At 41.3% G+C, this 23,387-nt stretch overlaps 10 non-coding genes across 10 annotated transcripts; all 10 read right to left on the reverse strand.

Annotated features, from left to right (window-relative positions):
* Positions 1-398: 398 nt before the first annotated feature.
* On the reverse strand, positions 399-484 carry TRNAY-GUA (transfer RNA tyrosine (anticodon GUA)). The gene is given in 2 exon segments: positions 399-434; positions 448-484. It is a non-coding gene; the product is annotated as a tRNA-Tyr (tRNA).
* Positions 485-4,272: 3,788 nt separating this feature from the next.
* On the reverse strand, positions 4,273-4,358 carry TRNAY-GUA (transfer RNA tyrosine (anticodon GUA)). Its single transcript is given in 2 exon segments — positions 4,273-4,308; positions 4,322-4,358. It is a non-coding gene; the product is annotated as a tRNA-Tyr (tRNA).
* A 1,206-nt stretch (positions 4,359-5,564) lies between these two features.
* Positions 5,565-5,650, reverse strand: TRNAY-GUA (transfer RNA tyrosine (anticodon GUA)). Its single transcript is given in 2 exon segments — positions 5,565-5,600; positions 5,614-5,650. It is a non-coding gene; the product is annotated as a tRNA-Tyr (tRNA).
* A 7,013-nt stretch (positions 5,651-12,663) lies between these two features.
* Positions 12,664-12,749, reverse strand: TRNAY-GUA (transfer RNA tyrosine (anticodon GUA)). Its single transcript is given in 2 exon segments — positions 12,664-12,699; positions 12,713-12,749. It is a non-coding gene; the product is annotated as a tRNA-Tyr (tRNA).
* A 1,205-nt stretch (positions 12,750-13,954) lies between these two features.
* TRNAY-GUA (transfer RNA tyrosine (anticodon GUA)) lies at positions 13,955-14,040 on the reverse strand. The gene is given in 2 exon segments: positions 13,955-13,990; positions 14,004-14,040. It is a non-coding gene; the product is annotated as a tRNA-Tyr (tRNA).
* A 3,140-nt stretch (positions 14,041-17,180) lies between these two features.
* On the reverse strand, positions 17,181-17,266 carry TRNAY-GUA (transfer RNA tyrosine (anticodon GUA)). The gene is given in 2 exon segments: positions 17,181-17,216; positions 17,230-17,266. It is a non-coding gene; the product is annotated as a tRNA-Tyr (tRNA).
* A 560-nt stretch (positions 17,267-17,826) lies between these two features.
* Positions 17,827-17,912, reverse strand: TRNAY-GUA (transfer RNA tyrosine (anticodon GUA)). The gene is given in 2 exon segments: positions 17,827-17,862; positions 17,876-17,912. It is a non-coding gene; the product is annotated as a tRNA-Tyr (tRNA).
* A 1,205-nt stretch (positions 17,913-19,117) lies between these two features.
* On the reverse strand, positions 19,118-19,203 carry TRNAY-GUA (transfer RNA tyrosine (anticodon GUA)). The gene is given in 2 exon segments: positions 19,118-19,153; positions 19,167-19,203. It is a non-coding gene; the product is annotated as a tRNA-Tyr (tRNA).
* Positions 19,204-21,054: 1,851 nt separating this feature from the next.
* TRNAY-GUA (transfer RNA tyrosine (anticodon GUA)) lies at positions 21,055-21,140 on the reverse strand. The gene is given in 2 exon segments: positions 21,055-21,090; positions 21,104-21,140. It is a non-coding gene; the product is annotated as a tRNA-Tyr (tRNA).
* A 1,851-nt stretch (positions 21,141-22,991) lies between these two features.
* Positions 22,992-23,077, reverse strand: TRNAY-GUA (transfer RNA tyrosine (anticodon GUA)). Its single transcript is given in 2 exon segments — positions 22,992-23,027; positions 23,041-23,077. It is a non-coding gene; the product is annotated as a tRNA-Tyr (tRNA).
* Positions 23,078-23,387: the final 310 nt, after the last annotated feature.

Here is a 23,387-nt window from a genome sequence, read left to right on the forward strand (position 1 = left end):
GCAGTCTCCCGCATGTTACTGACCACCATACTAAGGGGGAAAAGTTGAAAGGCGGCGCCTCACAGGCCATCTCCTCAGAGTATTCAGCAGTGTTGGGCCTTGACAATATTTTAATACCTTGGATGGTGTATAGTGTTCTCTCATTTTCCTTGAGAAATCAAGATTGTCAAGGAGATTCTGCTGTTTTGCCAGTTCATAGCAAGAGATGGGGATCCAAAACACCTCACAGGAAACCAATGAAGATTCGTGTTGGACAGAAAAATAACGTGGCCACAGCCTCAAAGCAAAAGGCATCTATTTTCAGTGAGGAAATATAATATAATTATAAATTGTCTGTTATTTTATTTTCCAAGTATTTTACTTTCCAAGTATTCAATAAAATTTGCATTTGTCAAAAGTCCTTTGAGCCGGATTTGAACCAGCGACCTAAGGATGACTGTTTTACCACTACAGTCCTCCGCTCTACCAACTGAGCTATCAAAGGCTTGGCAAATCATTCTCTAGCTAGCTCAATTCGAGCTTCCACTTCAACCGTCGACATGCAAACATCTCTTGCAATTCGTGCAAAATACTACAAATTTGGCTTGTGAGGTTCCCGAATTGAGTAAAAGCACATCAGTTCCCAATTAAAAAAATGACCCCCTCCGCAGTCTCCCGCATGTTACTGACCACCATACTAAGGAGGAAAAGTTGAAAGGCGGCGCCTCACAGGCCATCTCCTCAGAGTATTTATCAGTGTTCCGCCTTGACAATATTTTAATATCTTGGATGGTGTATAGTGTTCTCTCATTTCCCTTGAGAAATCAAAATTGTCAAGGGGATTCTGCTGTTTTGCCAGTTCATAGCAAGAGATGGGGATCCAAAACACCTCACAGGAAACCAATGAAGATTGGTGTTGGACAGAAACATAACGTGGCCACAGCCTCAAAGCAAAAGGCATCTATTTTCAGCGATGAAATATAATATAATTATAAATTGTCTGTTATTTTACTTTCCAAGTATTTTACTTTCCAAGTATTCAATAAAATGTGCATTTGGCTACAGTCCTTCGAGCCGGATTTGAACCAGCGACCTATGGATGCCTGTTTTACCACTACAGTCCTCCGTTCTACCAACTGAGCTATCGAAGGCTAGGCAAACCATTCTCTAGCAAACTCAATAGGAGCTTCCACTTCAACCTCGGACTTGTAAACATCTCTTGCAATTCGTGCAAAATACTACAAATTTGGCTTGTGAGGTTCCCGAATTGAGTAAAAGCACATCAGTTCCCAATTAAAAAAATGACCCCCTCCGCAGTCTCCCGCATGTTACTGACCGCCATACTAAGGGGGAAAAGTTGAAAGGCGGTGCCTCACAGGCCATCTCCTCACAGTATTCAGCCGTGTTGGGCCTTGACAATATTTTAATATCTTGCATGGTGTATAGTGTTCTCTCATTTCCCTTGAGAAATCAAGATTGTAAAGGGGATTCTGCTGTTTTGCCAGTTCATAGCAAGAGATGGGGATCCAAAACACCTCACAGGAAACCAATGAAGATTCGTGTTGGACAGAAAAATAACGTGGCCACAGCCTCAAAGCAAAAGGCATCTATTTTCAGTGATGAAATATAATATAATTATAAATTGTCTGTTATTTTACTTTCCAAGTATTTTACTTTCCAAGTATTCAATGAAATGTGCATTTGGCAAAAGTCCTTTAAGCCGGATTTGAACTAGCGACCTAAGGATGCCTGTTTTACCACTACAGTTCTCCGCTCTATCAACTGAGCTATCGAAGGCTTGGCAAATCATTCTCTAGCAAACTCAATATGAGCTTCCACTTCAACCGTCGACTTGTAAACATCTCTTGCAATTCGTGCAAAAAACTACAAATTTGGCTTGTGAGGTTCCCGAATTGAGTAAAAGCACATCAGTTCCCAATTAAAAAAATGACGCCCTCCGCAGTCTCCCGCATGTTACTGACCACCATATTAAGGGGGAAAAGTTGAAAGGCGGCGCCTCACAGGCCATCTCCTCAGAGTATTCAGCCGTGTTGGGCCTTGCCAATATTTTAATATCTTGGATGGTGTATAGTGTTCTCTCATTTTCCTTGAGAAATCTCGATTGTCAAGGGGATTCTGCTGTTTTGCCAGTTCATAGCAAGAGATGGGGATCCAAAACACCTCACAGGAAACCAATGAAGATTCGTGTTGGACAGAAAAATAACGTGGCCACAGCCTCAAAGCAAAAGGCATCTATTTTCAGTGATGAAATATAATATAATTATAAATTGTCTGTTATTTTATTTTCCAAGTATTTTACTTTCCAAGTATTCAATAAAATTTGCATTTGGCAAAAGTCCTTCGAGCCGGATTTGAACCAGCAACCTAAGGATGCCTGTTTTACCACTACAGTCCTCAGCTCTACCAACTGAGCTATCGAAGGCTTGGCAAATCATTCTCTAGCAAGCTCAATTCGAGCTTCCACTTCAACCGTCGACATGCAAACATCGCTTGCAATTCGTGCAAAATACTACAAATTTGGCTTGTGAGGTTCCCGAATTGAGTAAAAGCACATCAGTTCCAAATTAAAAAAATGACCCCCCCGCAGTCTCCCGCATGTTACTGACCACCATACTAAGGAGGAAAAGTTGAAAGGCGGCGCCTCACAGGCCATCTCCTCAGAGTATTCATCAGTGTTCCCCCTTGACAATATTTTAATATCTTGGATGGTGTATAGTGTTCTCTCATTTCCCTTGAGAAATCAAGATTGTCAAGGGGATTCTGCTGTTTTGCCAGTTCATAGCAAGAGATGGGGATCCAAAACACCTCAGAGGAAACCAATGAAGATTGGTGTTGGACAGAAAAATAACGTGGCCACAGCCTCAAAGCAAAAGGCATCTATTGTCAGTGATGAAATATTATATAATTATAAATTGTCTGTTATTTTACTTTCCAAGTATTTTACTTTCCAAGTATTCAATAAAATTTGCATTTGGCAAAAGTCCTTCGAGCCGGATTTGAACCAGCAACCTAAGGATGCCTGTTTTACCACTACAGTCCTCCCCTCTACCAACTGAGCTATCGAAGGCTTGGTAAATCAACTCTATCAAACTCAATACGAGCTTCCACTTCAACCGTCGACTTGTAAACATCTCTTGCAATTCGTGCAAAATACTACAAATTTGGCTTGTGAGGTTCCCGAATTGAGTAAAAGCACATCAGTTCCCAATTAAGAAAATGACCCCCTCCGCAGTCTCCCGCATGTTACTGACCAGCATAGTAAGGAGGAAAAGTTGAAAGGCGGCGCCTCACAGGCCATCTCCTCAGAGTATTCAGCCGTGTTGGGCCTTGACAATATTTTAATATCTTGGATGGTGTATAGTGTTCTCTCATTTCCCTTGAGAAATCAAGCTTGTCAAGGGGATTCTGCTGTTTTGCCAGTTCATAGCAAGAGATGGGGATCCAAAACACCTCACAGGAAACCAATGAAGATTGGTGTTGGACAGAAACATAACGTGGCCACAGCCTCAAAGCAAAAGGCATCTATTTTCAGTGATGAAATATAATATAATTATAAATTGTCTGTTATGTTATTTTCCAAGTATTTTACTTTCCAAGTATTCAATAAAATTTGCATTTGGCAAAATTCCTTTGAGCCGGATTTGAACGAGCGACCTAAGGATGCCTGTTTTACCAGCACAGCCCTCAGCTCTACCAACTGAGCTATCGAAGGCTTGGCAAATTGTTCTCTAGCAAGCTCAATACGAGCTTCCACTTCAGCTGTCGACATGCAAACATCTCTTGCAATTCGTGCAAAATACTACAAATGTGGCTTGTGAGGTTCCCGAATTGAGTAAAAGCACATCAGTTGACAATTAAAAAAATAACCTACTCTGCAGTCTCCCGCATGTTACTGACCACCATACTAAGGGGGAAAAGTTGAAAGGCGGCGCCTCACAGGCCATCTCCTCAGAGTATTCAGCAGTGTTGGGCCTTGACAATATTTTAATACCTTGGATGGTGTATAGTGTTCTCTCATTTTCCTTGAGAAATCAAGATTGTCAAGGGGATTCTGCTGTTTTGCCAGTTCATAGCAAGAGATGGGGATCCAAAACACCTCACAGGAAACCAATGAAGATTCGTGTTGGACAGAAAAATAACGTGGCCACAGCCTCAAAGCAAAAGGCATCTATTTTCAGTGAGGAAATATAATATAATTATAAATTGTCTGTTATTTTATTTTCCAAGTATTTTACTTTCCAAGTATTCAATAAAATTTGCATTTGTCAAAAGTCCTTTGAGCCGGATTTGAACCAGCGACCTAAGGATGACTGTTTTACCACTACAGTCCTCCGCTCTACCAACTGAGCTATCAAAGGCTTGGCAAATCATTCTCTAGCTAGCTCAATTCGAGCTTCCACTTCAACCGTCGACATTCAAACATCTCTTGCAATTCGTGCAAAATACTACAAATTTGGCTTGTGAGGTTCCCGAATTGAGTAAAAGCACATCAGTTCCCAATTAAAAAAATGACCCCCTCCGCAGTCTCCCGCATGTTACTGACCACCATACTAAGGAGGAAAAGTTGAAAGGCGGCGCCTCACAGGCCATCTCCTCAGAGTATTTATCAGTGTTCCGCCTTGACAATATTTTAATATCTTCGATGGTGTATAGTGTTCTCCCATTTCCCTTGAGAAATCAAGATTGTCAAGGGGATTCTGCTGTTTTGTCAGTTTATAGCAAGAGATGGGGATCCAAAACACCTCACAGGAAACCAACGAAGATTGGTGTCGGACAGAAAAATAACGTGGCCACAGCCTCAAAGCAAAAGGCATCTATTTTCAGTGATGAAATATGATATGATTATAAATTGTCTGTTATCTTACTTTCCAAGTATTTTACTTTCCAAGTATTCAATAAAATGTGCATTTGGCAAAAGTCCTTCCAGCCGAATTTGAACCAGCCACCTAAGGATGCCTGTTTTACCACTACAGTCCTCCGCTCTACCAACTGAGCTATCGAAGGCTTGGCTAATCATTCTCTAGCAAACTCAATACGAGCTTCCACTTCAACCGTCGACTTGTAAACATCTCTTGCAATTCGTGCAAAATACTACAAATTTGGCTTGTGAGGTTCCCGAATTGAGTAAAAGCACATCAGTTCCCAATTAAAAAAATGACCCCCTCCGCAGTCTCCCGCATGTTACTGACCACCATACTAAGGGGGAAAAGTTGAAAGGCGGCGCCTCACAGGCCATCTCCTCAGAGTATTCAGCAGTGTTGGGCCTTGACAATATTTTAATACCTTGGATGGTGTATAGTGTTCTCTCATTTTCCTTGAGAAATCAAGATTGTCAAGGAGATTCTGCTGTTTTGCCAGTTCATAGCAAGAGATGGGGATCCAAAACACCTCACAGGAAACCAATGAAGATTCGTGTTGGACAGAAAAATAACGTGGCCACAGCCTCAAAACAAAAGGCATATATTTTCAGTGAGGAAATATAATATAATTATAAATTGTCTGTTATTTTATTTTCCAAGTATTTTACTTTCCAAGTATTCAATAAAATTTGCATTTGTCAAAAGTCCTTCGAGCCGGATTTGAACCAGCGACCTAAGGATGCCTGTTTTACCACTACAGTCCTCCGCTCTACCAACTGAGCTATCGAAGGCTTGGCAAATCATTCTCTAGCTAGCTCAATTCGAGCTTCCACTTCAACCGTCGACATGCAAACATCTCTTGCAATTCGTGCAAAATACTACAAATGTGGCTTGTGAGGTTCCCGAATTGAGTAAAAGCACATCAGTTCCCAATTAAAAAAATGACCCCCTCCGAAGTCTCCCGCATGTTACTGACCACCATACTAAGGAGGAAAAGTTGAAAGGCGGCGCCTCACAGGCCATCTCCTCAGAGTATTTATCAGTGTTCCGCCTTGACAATATTTTAATATCTTCGATGGTGTATAGTGTTCTCCCATTTCCCTTGAGAAATCAAGATTGTCAAGGGGATTCTGCTGTTTTGTCAGTTTATAGCAAGAGATGGGGATCCAAAACACCTCACAGGAAACCAACGAAGATTGGTGTCGGACAGAAAAATAACGTGGCCACAGCCTCAAAGCAAAAGGCATCTATTTTCAGTGATGAAATATGATATGATTATAAATTGTCTGTTATTTTACTTTCCAAGTATTTTACTTTCCAAGTATTCAATAAAATGTGCATTTGGCAAAAGTCCTTCCAGCCGAATTTGAACCAGCGACCTAAGGATGCCTGTTTTAACACTACAGTCCTCCGCTCTACCAACTGAGCTATCGAAGGCTTGGCTAATCATTCTCTAGCAAACTCAATACGAGCTTCCACTTCCGTCGACTTGTAAACATCTCTTGCAATTCGTGCAAAATACTACAAATTTGGCTTGTGAGGTTCCCGAATTGAGTAAAAGCACATCAGTTCCCAATTAAAAAAATGACCCCCTCCGCAGTCTCCCGCATGTTACTGACCGCCATACTAAGGGGGAAAAGTTGAAAGGCGGTGCCTCACAGGCCATCTCCTCACAGTTTTCAGCCGTGTTGGGCCTTGACAATATTTTAATATCTTGCATGGTGTATAGTGTTCTCTCATTTCCCTTGAGAAATCAAGATTGTAAAGGGGATTCTGCTGTTTTGCCAGTTCATAGCAAGAGATGGGGATCCAAAACACCTCACAGGAAACCAATGAAGATTCGTGTTGGACAGAAAAATAACGTGGCCACAGCCTCAAAGCAAAAGGCATCTATTTTCAGTGATGAAATATAATATAATTATAAATTGTCTGTTATTTTACTTTCCAAGTATTTTACTTTCCAAGTATTCAATGAAATGTGCATTTGGCAAAAGTCCTTTAAGCCGGATTTGAACTAGCGACCTAAGGATGCCTGTTTTACCACTACAGTTCTCCGCTCTACCAACTGAGCTATCGAAGGCTTGGCAAATCATTCTCTAGCAAACTCAATATGAGCTTCCACTTCAACCGTCGACTTGTAAACATCTCTTGCAATTCGTGCAAAAAACTACAAATTTGGCTTGTGAGGTTCCCGAATTGAGTAAAAGCACATCAGTTCCCAATTAAAAAAATGACGCCCTCCGCAGTCTCCCGCATGTTACTGACCACCATATTAAGGGGGAAAAGTTGAAAGGCGGCGCCTCACAGGCCATCTCCTCAGAGTATTCAGCCGTGTTGGGCCTTGACAATATTTTAATATCTTGGATGGTGTATAGTGTTCTCTCATTTTCCTTGAGAAATCTCGATTGTCAAGGGGATTCTGCTGTTTTGCCAGTTCATAGCAAGAGATGGGGATCCAAAACACCTCACAGGAAACCAATGAAGATTCGTGTTGGACAGAAAAATAACGTGGCCACAGCCTCAAAGCAAAAGGCATCTATTTTCAGTGAGGAAATATAATATAATTATAAATTGTCTGTTATTTTATTTTCCAAGTATTTTACTTTCCAAGTATTCAATAAAATTTGCATTTGGCAAAAGTCCTTCGAGCCGGATTTGAACCAGCAACCTAAGGATGCCTGTTTTACCACTACAGTCCTCAGCTCTACCAACTGAGCTATCGAAGGCTTGGCAAATCATTCTCTAGCAAGCTCAATTCGAGCTTCCACTTCAACCGTCGACATGCAAACATCGCTTGCAATTCGTGCAAAATACTACAAATTTGGCTTGTGAGGTTCCCGAATTGAGTAAAAGCACATCAGTTCCAAATTAAAAAAATGACCCCCCCGCAGTCTCCCGCATGTTACTGACCACCATACTAAGGAGGAAAAGTTGAAAGGCGGCGCCTCACAGGCCATCTCCTCAGAGTATTCATCAGTGTTCCCCCTTGACAATATTTTAATATCTTGGATGGTGTATAGTGTTCTCTCATTTCCCTTGAGAAATCAAGATTGTCAAGGGGATTCTGCTGTTTTGCCAGTTCATAGCAAGAGATGGGGATCCAAAACACCTCAGAGGAAACCAATGAAGATTGGTGTTGGACAGAAAAATAACGTGGCCACAGCCTCAAAGCAAAAGGCATCTATTGTCAGTGATGAAATATTATATAATTATAAATTGTCTGTTATTTTACTTTCCAAGTATTTTACTTTCCAAGTATTCAATAAAATTTGCATTTGGCAAAAGTCCTTCGAGCCGGATTTGAACCAGCAACCTAAGGATGCCTGTTTTACCACTACAGTCCTCCCCTCTACCAACTGAGCTATCGAAGGCTTGGTAAAACAACTCTATCAAACTCAATACGAGCTTCCACTTCAACCGTCGACTTGTAAACATCTCTTGCAATTCGTGCAAAATACTACAAATTTGGCTTGTGAGGTTCCCGAATTGAGTAAAAGCACATCAGTTCCCAATTAAGAAAATGACCCCCTCCGCAGTCTCCCGCATGTTACTGACCAGCATAGTAAGGAGGAAAAGTTGAAAGGCGGCGCCTCACAGGCCATCTCCTCAGAGTATTCAGCCGTGTTGGGCCTTGACAATATTTTAATATCTTGGATGGTGTATAGTGTTCTCTCATTTCCCTTGAGAAATCAAGCTTGTCAAGGGGATTCTGCTGTTTTGCCAGTTCATAGCAAGAGATGGGGATCCAAAACACCTCACAGGAAACCAATGAAGATTGGTGTTGGACAGAAACATAACGTGGCCACAGCCTCAAAGCAAAAGGCATCTATTTTCAGTGATGAAATATAATATAATTATAAATTGTCTGTTATGTTATTTTCCAAGTATTTTACTTTCCAAGTATTCAATAAAATTTGCATTTGGCAAAATTCCTTTGAGCCGGATTTGAACGAGCGACCTAAGGATGCCTGTTTTACCAGTACAGCCCTCAGCTCTACCAACTGAGCTATCGAAGGCTTGGCAAATTGTTCTCTAGCAAGCTCAATACGAGCTTCCACTTCAGCTGTCGACATGCAAACATCTCTTGCAATTCGTGCAAAATACTACAAATGTGGCTTGTGAGGTTCCCGAATTGAGTAAAAGCACATCAGTTGACAATTAAAAAAATAACCTACTCTGCAGTCTCCCGCATGTTACTGACCACCATACTAAGGGGGAAAAGTTGAAAGGCGGCGCCTCACAGGCCATCTCCTCAGAGTATTCAGCAGTGTTGGGCCTTGACAATATTTTAATACCTTGGATGGTGTATAGTGTTCTCTCATTTTCCTTGAGAAATCAAGATTGTCAAGGGGATTCTGCTGTTTTGCCAGTTCATAGCAAGAGATGGGGATCCAAAACACCTCACAGGAAACCAATGAAGATTCGTGTTGGACAGAAAAATAACGTGGCCACAGCCTCAAAGCAAAAGGCATCTATTTTCAGTGAGGAAATATAATATAATTATAAATTGTCTGTTATTTTATTTTCCAAGTATTTTACTTTCCAAGTATTCAATAAAATTTGCATTTGTCAAAAGTCCTTTGAGCCGGATTTGAACCAGCGACCTAAGGATGACTGTTTTACCACTACAGTCCCCCGCTCTACCAACTGAGCTATCAAAGGCTTGGCAAATCATTCTCTAGCTAGCTCAATTCGAGCTTCCACTTCAACCGTCGACATTCAAACATCTCTTGCAATTCGTGCAAAATACTACAAATTTGGCTTGTGAGGTTCCCGAATTGAGTAAAAGCACATCAGTTCCCAATTAAAAAAATGACCCCCTCCGCAGTCTCCCGCATGTTACTGACCACCATACTAAGGAGGAAAAGTTGAAAGGCGGCGCCTCACAGGCCATCTCCTCAGAGTATTCATCAGTGTTCCCCCTTGACAATATTTTAATATCTTGGATGGTGTATAGTGTTCTCTCATTTCCCTTGAGAAATCAAGATTGTCAAGGGGATTCTGCTGTTTTGCCAGTTCATAGCAAGAGATGGGGATCCAAAACACCTCAGAGGAAACCAATGAAGATTGGTGTTGGACAGAAAAATAACGTGGCCACAGCCTCAAAGCAAAAGGCATCTATTGTCAGTGATGAAATATTATATAATTATAAATTGTCTGTTATTTTACTTTCCAAGTATTTTACTTTCCAAGTATTCAATAAAATTTGCATTTGGCAAAAGTCCTTCGAGCCGGATTTGAACCAGCAACCTAAGGATGCCTGTTTTACCACTACAGTCCTCCCCTCTACCAACTGAGCTATCGAAGGCTTGGTAAAACAACTCTATCAAACTCAATACGAGCTTCCACTTCAACCGTCGACTTGTAAACATCTCTTGCAATTCGTGCAAAATACTACAAATTTGGCTTGTGAGGTTCCCGAATTGAGTAAAAGCACATCAGTTCCCAATTAAGAAAATGACCCCCTCCGCAGTCTCCCGCATGTTACTGACCAGCATAGTAAGGAGGAAAAGTTGAAAGGCGGCGCCTCACAGGCCATCTCCTCAGAGTATTCAGCCGTGTTGGGCCTTGACAATATTTTAATATCTTGGATGGTGTATAGTGTTCTCTCATTTCCCTTGAGAAATCAAGCTTGTCAAGGGGATTCTGCTGTTTTGCCAGTTCATAGCAAGAGATGGGGATCCAAAACACCTCACAGGAAACCAATGAAGATTGGTGTTGGACAGAAACATAACGTGGCCACAGCCTCAAAGCAAAAGGCATCTATTTTCAGTGATGAAATATAATATAATTATAAATTGTCTGTTATGTTATTTTCCAAGTATTTTACTTTCCAAGTATTCAATAAAATTTGCATTTGGCAAAATTCCTTTGAGCCGGATTTGAACGAGCGACCTAAGGATGCCTGTTTTACCAGTACAGCCCTCAGCTCTACCAACTGAGCTATCGAAGGCTTGGCAAATTGTTCTCTAGCAAGCTCAATACGAGCTTCCACTTCAGCTGTCGACATGCAAACATCTCTTGCAATTCGTGCAAAATACTACAAATGTGGCTTGTGAGGTTCCCGAATTGAGTAAAAGCACATCAGTTGACAATTAAAAAAATAACCTACTCTGCAGTCTCCCGCATGTTACTGACCACCATACTAAGGGGGAAAAGTTGAAAGGCGGCGCCTCACAGGCCATCTCCTCAGAGTATTCAGCAGTGTTGGGCCTTGACAATATTTTAATACCTTGGATGGTGTATAGTGTTCTCTCATTTTCCTTGAGAAATCAAGATTGTCAAGGGGATTCTGCTGTTTTGCCAGTTCATAGCAAGAGATGGGGATCCAAAACACCTCACAGGAAACCAATGAAGATTCGTGTTGGACAGAAAAATAACGTGGCCACAGCCTCAAAGCAAAAGGCATCTATTTTCAGTGAGGAAATATAATATAATTATAAATTGTCTGTTATTTTATTTTCCAAGTATTTTACTTTCCAAGTATTCAATAAAATTTGCATTTGTCAAAAGTCCTTTGAGCCGGATTTGAACCAGCGACCTAAGGATGACTGTTTTACCACTACAGTCCCCCGCTCTACCAACTGAGCTATCAAAGGCTTGGCAAATCATTCTCTAGCTAGCTCAATTCGAGCTTCCACTTCAACCGTCGACATTCAAACATCTCTTGCAATTCGTGCAAAATACTACAAATTTGGCTTGTGAGGTTCCCGAATTGAGTAAAAGCACATCAGTTCCCAATTAAAAAAATGACCCCCTCCGCAGTCTCCCGCATGTTACTGACCACCATACTAAGGAGGAAAAGTTGAAAGGCGGCGCCTCACAGGCCATCTCCTCAGAGTATTTATCAGTGTTCCGCCTTGACAATATTTTAATATCTTCGATGGTGTATAGTGTTCTCCCATTTCCCTTGAGAAATCAAGATTGTCAAGGGGATTCTGCTGTTTTGTCAGTTTATAGCAAGAGATGGGGATCCAAAACACCTCACAGGAAACCAACGAAGATTGGTGTCGGACAGAAAAATAACGTGGCCACAGCCTCAAAGCAAAAGGCATCTATTTTCAGTGATGAAATATGATATGATTATAAATTGTCTGTTATCTTACTTTCCAAGTATTTTACTTTCCAAGTATTCAATAAAATGTGCATTTGGCAAAAGTCCTTCCAGCCGAATTTGAACCAGCGACCTAAGGATGCCTGTTTTACCACTACAGTCCTCCGCTCTACCAACTGAGCTATCGAAGGCTTGGCTAATCATTCTCTAGCAAACTCAATACGAGCTTCCACTTCAACCGTCGACTTGTAAACATCTCTTGCAATTCGTGCAAAATACTACAAATTTGGCTTGTGAGGTTCCCGAATTGAGTAAAAGCACATCAGTTCCCAATTAAAAAAATGACCCCTCCGCAGTCTCCCGCATGTTACTGACCACCATACTAAGGGGGAAAAGTTGAAAGGCGGCGCCTCACAGGCCATCTCCTCAGAGTATTCAGCAGTGTTGGGCCTTGACAATATTTTAATACCTTGGATGGTGTATAGTGTTCTCTCATTTTCCTTGAGAAATCAAGATTGTCAAGGAGATTCTGCTGTTTTGCCAGTTCATAGCAAGAGATGGGGATCCAAAACACCTCACAGGAAACCAATGAAGATTCGTGTTGGACAGAAAAATAACGTGGCCACAGCCTCAAAACAAAAGGCATATATTTTCAGTGAGGAAATATAATATAATTATAAATTGTCTGTTATTTTATTTTCCAAGTATTTTACTTTCCAAGTATTCAATAAAATTTGCATTTGTCAAAAGTCCTTCGAGCCGGATTTGAACCAGCGACCTAAGGATGCCTGTTTTACCACTACAGTCCTCCGCTCTACCAACTGAGCTATCGAAGGCTTGGCAAATCATTCTCTAGCTAGCTCAATTCGAGCTTCCACTTCAACCGTCGACATGCAAACATCTCTTGCAATTCGTGCAAAATACTACAAATTTGGCTTGTGAGGTTCCCGAATTGAGTAAAAGCACATCAGTTCCCAATTAAAAAAATGACCCCCTCCGAAGTCTCCCGCATGTTACTGACCACCATACTAAGGAGGAAAAGTTGAAAGGCGGCGCCTCACAGGCCATCTCCTCAGAGTATTTATCAGTGTTCCGCCTTGACAATATTTTAATATCTTCGATGGTGTATAGTGTTCTCCCATTTCCCTTGAGAAATCAAGATTGTCAAGGGGATTCTGCTGTTTTGTCAGTTTATAGCAAGAGATGGGGATCCAAAACACCTCACAGGAAACCACCGAAGATTGGTGTCGGACAGAAAAATAACGTGGCCACAGCCTCAAAGCAAAAGGCATCTATTTTCAGTGATGAAATATGATATGATTATAAATTGTCTGTTATCTTACTTTCCAAGTATTTTACTTTCCAAGTATTCAATAAAATGTGCATTTGGCAAAAGTCCTTCCAGCCGAATTTGAACCAGCGACCTAAGGATGCCTGTTTTACCACTACAGTCCTCCGCTCTACCAACTGAGCTATCGAAGGCTTGGCTAATCATTCTCTAGCAAACTCAATACGAGCTTCCACTTCAACCGTCGACTTGTAAACATCTCTTGCAATTCGTGCAAAATACTACAAATTTGGCTTGTGAGGTTCCCGAATTGAGTAAAAGCACATCAGTTCCCAATTAAAAAAATGACCCCTCCGCAGTCTCCCGCATGTTACTGACCACCATACTAAGGGGGAAAAGTTGAAAGGCGGCGCCTCACAGGCCATCTCCTCAGAGTATTCAGCAGTGTTGGGCCTTGACAATATTTTAATACCTTGGATGGTGTATAGTGTTCTCTCATTTTCCTTGAGAAATCAAGATTGTCAAGGAGATTCTGCTGTTTTGCCAGTTCATAGCAAGAGATGGGGATCCAAAACACCTCACAGGAAACCAATGAAGATTCGTGTTGGACAGAAAAATAACGTGGCCACAGCCTCAAAACAAAAGGCATATATTTTCAGTGAGGAAATATAATATAATTATAAATTGTCTGTTATTTTATTTTCCAAGTATTTTACTTTCCAAGTATTCAATAAAATTTGCATTTGTCAAAAGTCCTTCGAGCCGGATTTGAACCAGCGACCTAAGGATGCCTGTTTTACCACTACAGTCCTCCGCTCTACCAACTGAGCTATCGAAGGCTTGGCAAATCATTCTCTAGCTAGCTCAATTCGAGCTTCCACTTCAACCGTCGACATGCAAACATCTCTTGCAATTCGTGCAAAATACTACAAATTTGGCTTGTGAGGTTCCCGAATTGAGTAAAAGCACATCAGTTCCCAATTAAAAAAATGACCCCCTCCGAAGTCTCCCGCATGTTACTGACCACCATACTAAGGAGGAAAAGTTGAAAGGCGGCGCCTCACAGGCCATCTCCTCAGAGTATTTATCAGTGTTCCGCCTTGACAATATTTTAATATCTTCGATGGTGTATAGTGTTCTCCCATTTCCCTTGAGAAATCAAGATTGTCAAGGGGATTCTGCTGTTTTGTCAGTTTATAGCAAGAGATGGGGATCCAAAACACCTCACAGGAAACCAACGAAGATTGGTGTCGGACAGAAAAATAACGTGGCCACAGCCTCAAAGCAAAAGGCATCTATTTTCAGTGATGAAATATGATATGATTATAAATTGTCTGTTATTTTACTTTCCAAGTATTTTACTTTCCAAGTATTCAATAAAATGTGCATTTGGCAAAAGTCCTTCCAGCCGAATTTGAACCAGCGACCTAAGGATGCCTGTTTTAACACTACAGTCCTCCGCTCTACCAACTGAGCTATCGAAGGCTTGGCTAATCATTCTCTAGCAAACTCAATACGAGCTTCCACTTCCGTCGACTTGTAAACATCTCTTGCAATTCGTGCAAAATACTACAAATTTGGCTTGTGAGGTTCCCGAATTGAGTAAAAGCACATCAGTTCCCAATTAAAAAAATGACCCCCTCCGCAGTCTCCCGCATGTTACTGACCACCATACTAAGGAGGAAAAGTTGAAAGGCGGCGCCTCACAGGCCATCTCCTCAGAGTATTTATCAGTGTTCCGCCTTGACAATATTTTAATATCTTCGATGGTGTATAGTGTTCTCCCATTTCCCTTGAGAAATCAAGATTGTCAAGGGGATTCTGCTGTTTTGTCAGTTTATAGCAAGAGATGGGGATCCAAAACACCTCGCAGGAAACCAATGAAGATTCGTGTTGGACAGAAAAATAACGTGGCCAGAGCCTCAAAGCAAAAGGCATCTATTTTCAGTGATGAAATATAATATAATTATAAATTGTCTGTTATTTTACTTTCCAAGTATTTTACTTTCCAAGTATTCAATAAAATTTGCATTTGGCAAAAGTCCTTCGAGCCGGATTTGAACCAGCAACCTAAGGATGCCTGTTTTACCACTACAGTCCTCCCCTCTACCAACTCAGCTATCAAAGGCTTGGGAAATCAACTCTAGCAAACTCAATACGAGCTTCCACTTCAACCGTCGACTTTTAAACATCTCTTGCAATTTGTGCAAAATACTACAAATTTGGCTTGTGAGGTTCCCGAATTGAGTAAAAGCACATCAGTTCCCAATTAAAAAAATGACCCCCTCCGCAGTCTCCCGCATGTTACTGACCACCATACTAAGGAGGAAAAGTTGAAAGGCGGCGCCTCACAGGCCATCTCCTCAGAGTATTCATCAGTGTTCCGCCTTGACAATATTTTAATATCTTGGATGGTGTATAGTGTTCTCCCATTTCCCTTGATAAATCAAGATTGTCAAGGGGATTCTGCTGTTTTGTCAGTTTATAGCAAGAGATGGGGATCCAAAATACCTCACAGGTAACCAACGAAGATTGGTGTCGGACAGAAAAATAACGTGGCCACAGCCTCAAAGCAAAAGGCATCTATTTTAAGTGATGAAACATGATATGATTATAAATTGTCTGTTATTTTACTTTCCAAGTATTTTACTTTCCAAGTATTCAATAAAATGTGCATTTGGCAAAAGTCCTTCAAGCCGGATTTGAACCAGCGACCTAAGGATGCCTGTTTTACCACTACAGTTCTCCGCTCTACCAACTGAGCTATCGAAGGCATGGCTAATCATTCTCTAGCAAACTCAATACGAGCTTCCACTTCAACCGTCGACTTGTAAACATCTCTTGCAATTCGTGCAAAATACTACAAATTTGGCTTGTGAGGTTCCCGAATTGAGTAAAAGCACATCAGTTCCCAATTAAGAAAATGACCCCCTCCGCAGTCTCCCGCATGTTACTGACCAGCATAGTAAGGAGGAAAAGTTGAAAGGCGGCGCCTGACAGGCCATCTCCTCAGAGTATTCAGCCGTGTTGGGCCTTGACAATATTTTAATATCTTGGATGGTGTATACTGTTCTCTCATTTCCCTTGAGAAATCAAGATTGTCAAGGGGATTCTGCTGTTTTGCCAGTTCATAGCAAGAGATGGGGATCCGAATCACCTCACAGGAAACCAATGAAGATTGGTGTTGGACAGAAACATAACGTGGCCACAGCCTCAAAGCAAAAGGCATCTATTTTCAGTGATGAAATATAATATAATTATAAATTGTCTGTTATGTTATTTTCCAAGTATTTTACTTTCCAAGTATTCAATAAAATTTGCATTTGGCAAAAGTCCTTCGAGCCGGATTTGAACGAGCGACCTAAGGATGCCTGTTTTACCACTACAGCCCTCCGCTCTACCAACTGAGCTATCGAAGGCTTGGCAAATTGCTCTCTAGCAAGCTCAATACGAGCTTCCACTTCAGCTGTCGACATGCAAACATCTCTTGCAATTCGTGCAAAATACCACAAATTTGGCTTGTGAGGTTCCCGAATTGAGTAAAAGCACATCAGTTGACAATTAAAAAAATAACCCACTCTGCAGTCTCCCGCATGTTACTGACCACCATACTAAGGGGGAAAAGTTGAAAGGCGGCGCCTCACAGGCCATCTCCTCAGAGTATTCAGCAGTGTTGGGCCTTGACAATATTTTAATACCTTGGATGGTGTATAGTGTTCTCTCATTTTCCTTGAGAAATCAAGATTGTCAAGGAGATTCTGCTGTTTTGCCAGTTCATAGCAAGAGATGGGGATCCAAAACACCTCACAGGAAACCAACGAAGATTGGTGTCGGACAGAAACATAACGTGGCCACAGCCTCAAAGCAAAAGGCATCTATTTTCAGTGATGAAATATGATATGATTATAAATTGTCTGTTATTTTACTTTCCAAGTATTTTACTTTCCAAGTATTCAATAAAATGTGCATTTGGCAAAAGTCCTTCAAGCCGGATTTGAACCAGCGACCTAAGGATGCCTGTTTTACCACTACAGTCCTCCGCTCTACCAACTGAGCTATCGAAGGCTTGGATAATCATTTTCTAGCAAACTCAATACGAGCTTCCACTTCAACCGTCGACTTGTAAACATCTCTTGCAATTCGTGCAAAATACTACAAATTTGGCTTGTGAGGTTCCCGAATTGAGTAAAAGCACATCAGTTCCCAATTAAAAAAATGACCCCCTCCGTAGTCTCCCGCATGTTACTGACCACGATACTAAGGGGGAAAAGTTGAAAGGCGGCGCCTCACAGGCCATCTCCTCAGAGTATTCAGCCGTGTTGGTCCTTGACAATATTTTAATATCTTGGATGGTGTATAGTGTTCTCTCATTTCCCTTGAGAAATCAAAATTGTCAAGGAGATTCTGCTGTTTTGCCAGTTCATAGCAAGAGATGGGGATCCAAAACACCTCACAGGAAACCAATGAAGATTGGTGTTGGACAGAAACATAACGTGGCCACAGCCTCAAAGCAAAAGGCATCTATTTTCATTGATGAAATATAATATAATTATAAATTGTCTGTTATTTTATTTTCCAAGTATTTTACTTTCCAAGTATTCAATAAAATTTGCATTTGGCAAAAGTCCTTCGAGCTGGATTTGAACCAGCGACCTAAGGATGCTTGTTTTACAACTACAGTCCTCCGCTCTACCAACTGAGCTATCGAAGGCTTGGAAAATCAACTCTAGCAAACTCAATACGAGCTTCCACTTCAACCGTCGACTTGTAAACATCTCTTGCAATTCGTGCAAAATACTACAAATTTGGCTTGTGAGGTTCCCGAATTGAGTAAAAGCACATCAGTTCCCAATTAAGAAAATGACCCCCTCCGCAGTCTCCCGCATGTTACTGACCAGCACAGTAAGGAGGAAAAGTTGAAAGGCGGCGCCTGACAGGCCATCTCCTCAGAGTATTCAGCCGTGTTGGGCCTTGACAATATTTTAATATCTTGGATGGTGTATAGTGTTCTCTTATTTCCCTTGAGAAATCAAGATTGTCAAGGGGATTCTGCTGTTTTGCCAGTTCATAGCAAGAGATGGGGATCCAAAACACCTCACAGGAAACCAATGAAGATTGGTGTTGGACAGAAACATAACGTGGCCACAGCCTCAAAGCAAAAGGCATCTATTTTCAGTGATGAAATATAATATAATTATAAATTGTCTGTTATGTTATTTTCCAAGTATTGTACTTTCCAAGTATTCAATAAAATTTGCATTTGGCAAAAGTCCTTCGAGCCGGATTTGAACGAGCGACCTAAGGATGCCTCTTTTACCACTACAGCCCTCCCCTCTACCAACTGAGCTATCGAAGGCTTGGCAAATTGTTCTCTAGCAAGCTCAATACGAGCTTCCACTTCAGCTGTCGACATGCAAACATCTCTTGCAATTCGTGCAAAATACTACAAATTTGGCTTGTGAGGTTCCCGAATTGAGTAAAAGCACATCAGTTCCCAATTAAAAAAATGACCCCCTCCGCAGTCTCCCGCATGTTACTGACCACCATACTAAGGGGGAAAAGTTGAAAGGCGGTGCCTCACAGGCCATCTCCTCAGAGTATTCAGCCGTGTTGGGCCTTGACAATATTTTAATATCTTGGATGGTGTATAGTGTTCTCTCATTTCCCTTGAGAAATCAAGATTGTCAAGGGGATTCTGCTGTTTTGCCAGTTCATAGCAAGAGATGGGGATCCAAAACACCTCACAGGAAACCAATGAAGATTGGTGTTGGACAGAAACATAACGTGGCAACAGCCTCAAAGCAAAAGGCATCTATTTTCAGTGATGAAATATAATATAATTATAAATTGTCTGTTATTTTATTTTCCAAGTATTTTACTTCCCAAGTATTCAATAAAATTTGCATTTGGCAAAAGTCCTTCGAGCTGGATTTGAACCAGCGACCTAAGGATGCTTGTTTTACAACTACAGTCCTCCGCTCTACCAACTGAGCTATCGAAGGCTTGGAAAATCAACTCTAGCAAACTCAATACGAGCTTCCACTTCAACCGTCGACTTGTAAACATCTCTTGCAATTCGTGCAAAATACTACAAATTTGGCTTGTGAGGTTCCCGAATTGAGTAAAAGCACATCAGTTCCCAATTAAGAAAATGACCCCCTCCGCAGTCTCCCGCATGTTACTGACCAGCACAGTAAGGAGGAAAAGTTGAAAGGCGGCGCCTGACAGGCCATCTCCTCAGAGTATTCAGCCGTGTTGGGCCTTGACAATATTTTAATATCTTGGATGGTGTATAGTGTTCTCTTATTTCCCTTGAGAAATCAAGATTGTCAAGGGGATTCTGCTGTTTTGCCAGTTCATAGCAAGAGATGGGGATCCAAAACACCTCACAGGAAACCAATGAAGATGGGTGTTGGACAGAAACATAACGTGGCCACAGCCTCAAAGCAAAAGGCATCTATTTTCAGTGATGAAATATAATATAATTATAAATTGTCTGTTATGTTATTTTCCAAGTATTGTACTTTCCAAGTATTCAATAAAATTTGCATTTGGCAAAAGTCCTTCGAGCCGGATTTGAACGAGCGACCTAAGGATGCCTCTTTTACCACTACAGCCCTCCCCTCTACCAACTGAGCTATCGAAGGCTTGGCAAATTGTTCTCTAGCAAGCTCAATACGAGCTTCCACTTCAGCTGTCGACATGCAAACATCTCTTGCAATTCGTGCAAAATACTACAAATGTGGCTTGTGAGGTTCCCGAATTGAGTAAAAGCACATCAGTTGACAATTAAAAAAATAACCTACTCTGCAGTCTCCCGCATGTTACTGACCACCATACTAAGGGGGAAAAGTTGAAAGGCGGCGCCTCACAGGCCATCTCCTCAGAGTATTCAGCAGTGTTGGGCCTTGACAATATTTTAATACCTTGGATGGTGTATAGTGTTCTCTCATTTCCCTTGAGAAATCAAGATTGTCAAGGGGATTCTGCTGTTTTGCCAGTTCATATCAAGAGATGGGGATCCAAAACACCTCACAGGAAACCAATGAAGATTGGTGTTGGACAGAAACATAACGTGGCCACAGCCTCAAAGCAAAAGGCATCTATTTTCAGTGATGAAATATAATATAATTATAAATTGTCTGTTATGTTATTTTCCAAGTATTGTACTTTCCAAGTATTCAATAAAATTTGCATTTGGCAGAAGTCCTTCGAGCCGGATTTGAACGAGCGACCTAAGGATGCCTCTTTTACCACTACAGCCCTCCGCTCTACCAACTGAGCTATCGAAGGCTTGGCAAATTGTTCTCTAGCAAGCTCAATACGAGCTTCCACTTCAGCTGTCGACATGCAAACATCTCTTGCAATTCGTGCAAAATACTACAAATTTGGCTTGTGAGATTCCCGAATTGAGTAAAAGCACATCAGTTGACAATTAAAAAAATAACCCACTCTGCAGTCTCCCGCATGTTACTGACCACCATACTAAGGGGGAAAAGTTGAAAGGCGGCGCCTCACAGGCCATCTCCTCAGAGTATTCAGCATTGTTGGGCCTTGACAATATTTTAATACCTTGGATGGTGTATAGTGTTCTCTCATTTTCCTTGAGAAATCAAGATTGTCAAGGAGATTCTGCTGTTTTACCAGTTCATAGCAAGAGATGGGGATCCAAAACACCTCGCAGGAAACCAATGAAGATTCGTGTTGGACAGAAAAATAACGTGGCCACAGCCTCAAAGCAAAATGCATCTATTTTCAGTGAGGAAATATAATATAATTATAAATTGTCTGTTATTTTATTTTCCAAGTATTTTACTTTCCAAGTATTCAATAAAATGTGCATTTGTCAAAAGTCCTTCGAGCCGGATTTGAACCAGCGACCTAAGGATGCCTGTTTTATCACTACAGTCCTCCGCTCTACCAACTGAGCTATCGAAGGCTTGGCAAATCATTCTCTAGCTAGCTCAATTCGAGCTTCCACTTCAACCGTCGACATGCAAACATCTCTTGCAATTCGTGCAAAATACTACAAATTTGGCTTGTGAGGTTCCCGAATTGAGTAAAAGCACATCAGTTCCCAATTAAAAAAATGACCCCCTCCGCAGTCTCCCGCATGTTACTGACCACCATACTAAGGGGGAAAAGTTGAAAGGCGGCGCCTCACAGGCCATCTCCTCAGAGTATTCAGCAGTGTTGGGCCTTGACAATATTTTAATACCTTGGATGGTGTATAGTGTTCTCTCATTTTCCTTGAGAAATCAAGATTGTCAAGGGGATTCTGCTGTTTTGCCAGTTCATAGCAAGAGATGGGGATCCAAAACACCTCACAGGAAACCAATGAAGATTCGTGTTGGACAGAAAAATAACGTGGCCACAGCCTCAAAGCAAAAGGCATCTATTTTCAGTGAGGAAATATAATATAATTATAAATTGTCTGTTATTTTATTTTCCAAGTATTTTACTTTCCAAGTATTCAATAAAATTTGCATTTGTCAAAAGTCCTTTGAGCCGGATTTGAACCAGCGACCTAAGGATGACTGTTTTACCACTACAGTCCCCCGCTCTACCAACTGAGCTATCAAAGGCTTGGCAAATCATTCTCTAGCTAGCTCAATTCGAGCTTCCACTTCAACCGTCGACATTCAAACATCTCTTGCAATTCGTGCAAAATACTACAAATTTGGCTTGTGAGGTTCCCGAATTGAGTAAAAGCACATCAGTTCCCAATTAAAAAAATGACCCCCTCCGCAGTCTCCCGCATGTTACTGACCACCATACTAAGGAGGAAAAGTTGAAAGGCGGCGCCTCACAGGCCATCTCCTCAGAGTATTTATCAGTGTTCCGCCTTGACAATATTTTAATATCTTCGATGGTGTATAGTGTTCTCCCATTTCCCTTGAGAAATCAAGATTGTCAAGGGGATTCTGCTGTTTTGTCAGTTTATAGCAAGAGATGGGGATCCAAAACACCTCACAGGAAACCAACGAAGATTGGTGTCGGACAGAAAAATAACGTGGCCACAGCCTCAAAGCAAAAGGCATCTATTTTCAGTGATGAAATATGATATGATTATAAATTGTCTGTTATCTTACTTTCCAAGTATTTTACTTTCCAAGTATTCAATAAAATGTGCATTTGGCAAAAGTCCTTCCAGCCGAATTTGAACCAGCGACCTAAGGATGCCTGTTTTACCACTACAGTCCTCCGCTCTACCAACTGAGCTATCGAAGGCTTGGCTAATCATTCTCTAGCAAACTCAATACGAGCTTCCACTTCAACCGTCGACTTGTAAACATCTCTTGCAATTCGTGCAAAATACTACAAATTTGGCTTGTGAGGTTCCCGAATTGAGTAAAAGCACATCAGTTCCCAATTAAAAAAATGACCCCTCCGCAGTCTCCCGCATGTTACTGACCACCATACTAAGGGGGAAAAGTTGAAAGGCGGCGCCTCACAGGCCATCTCCTCAGAGTATTCAGCAGTGTTGGGCCTTGACAATATTTTAATACCTTGGATGGTGTATAGTGTTCTCTCATTTTCCTTGAGAAATCAAGATTGTCAAGGAGATTCTGCTGTTTTGCCAGTTCATAGCAAGAGATGGGGATCCAAAACACCTCACAGGAAACCAATGAAGATTCGTGTTGGACAGAAAAATAACGTGGCCACAGCCTCAAAACAAAAGGCATATATTTTCAGTGAGGAAATATAATATAATTATAAATTGTCTGTTATTTTATTTTCCAAGTATTTTACTTTCCAAGTATTCAATAAAATTTGCATTTGTCAAAAGTCCTTCGAGCCGGATTTGAACCAGCGACCTAAGGATGCCTGTTTTACCACTACAGTCCTCCGCTCTACCAACTGAGCTATCGAAGGCTTGGCAAATCATTCTCTAGCTAGCTCAATTCGAGCTTCCACTTCAACCGTCGACATGCAAACATCTCTTGCAATTCGTGCAAAATACTACAAATTTGGCTTGTGAGGTTCCCGAATTGAGTAAAAGCACATCAGTTCCCAATTAAAAAAATGACCCCCTCCGAAGTCTCCCGCATGTTACTGACCACCATACTAAGGAGGAAAAGTTGAAAGGCGGCGCCTCACAGGCCATCTCCTCAGAGTATTTATCAGTGTTCCGCCTTGACAATATTTTAATATCTTCGATGGTGTATAGTGTTCTCCCATTTCC

The sequence above is a fragment of the Ambystoma mexicanum genome, chromosome 1p, assembly GCF_040938575.1.
Source record: "Ambystoma mexicanum isolate Mex_15411 chromosome 1p, UKY_AmexF1_1, whole genome shotgun sequence".
Classification (NCBI taxonomy): domain Eukaryota; kingdom Metazoa; phylum Chordata; class Amphibia; order Caudata; family Ambystomatidae; genus Ambystoma; species Ambystoma mexicanum.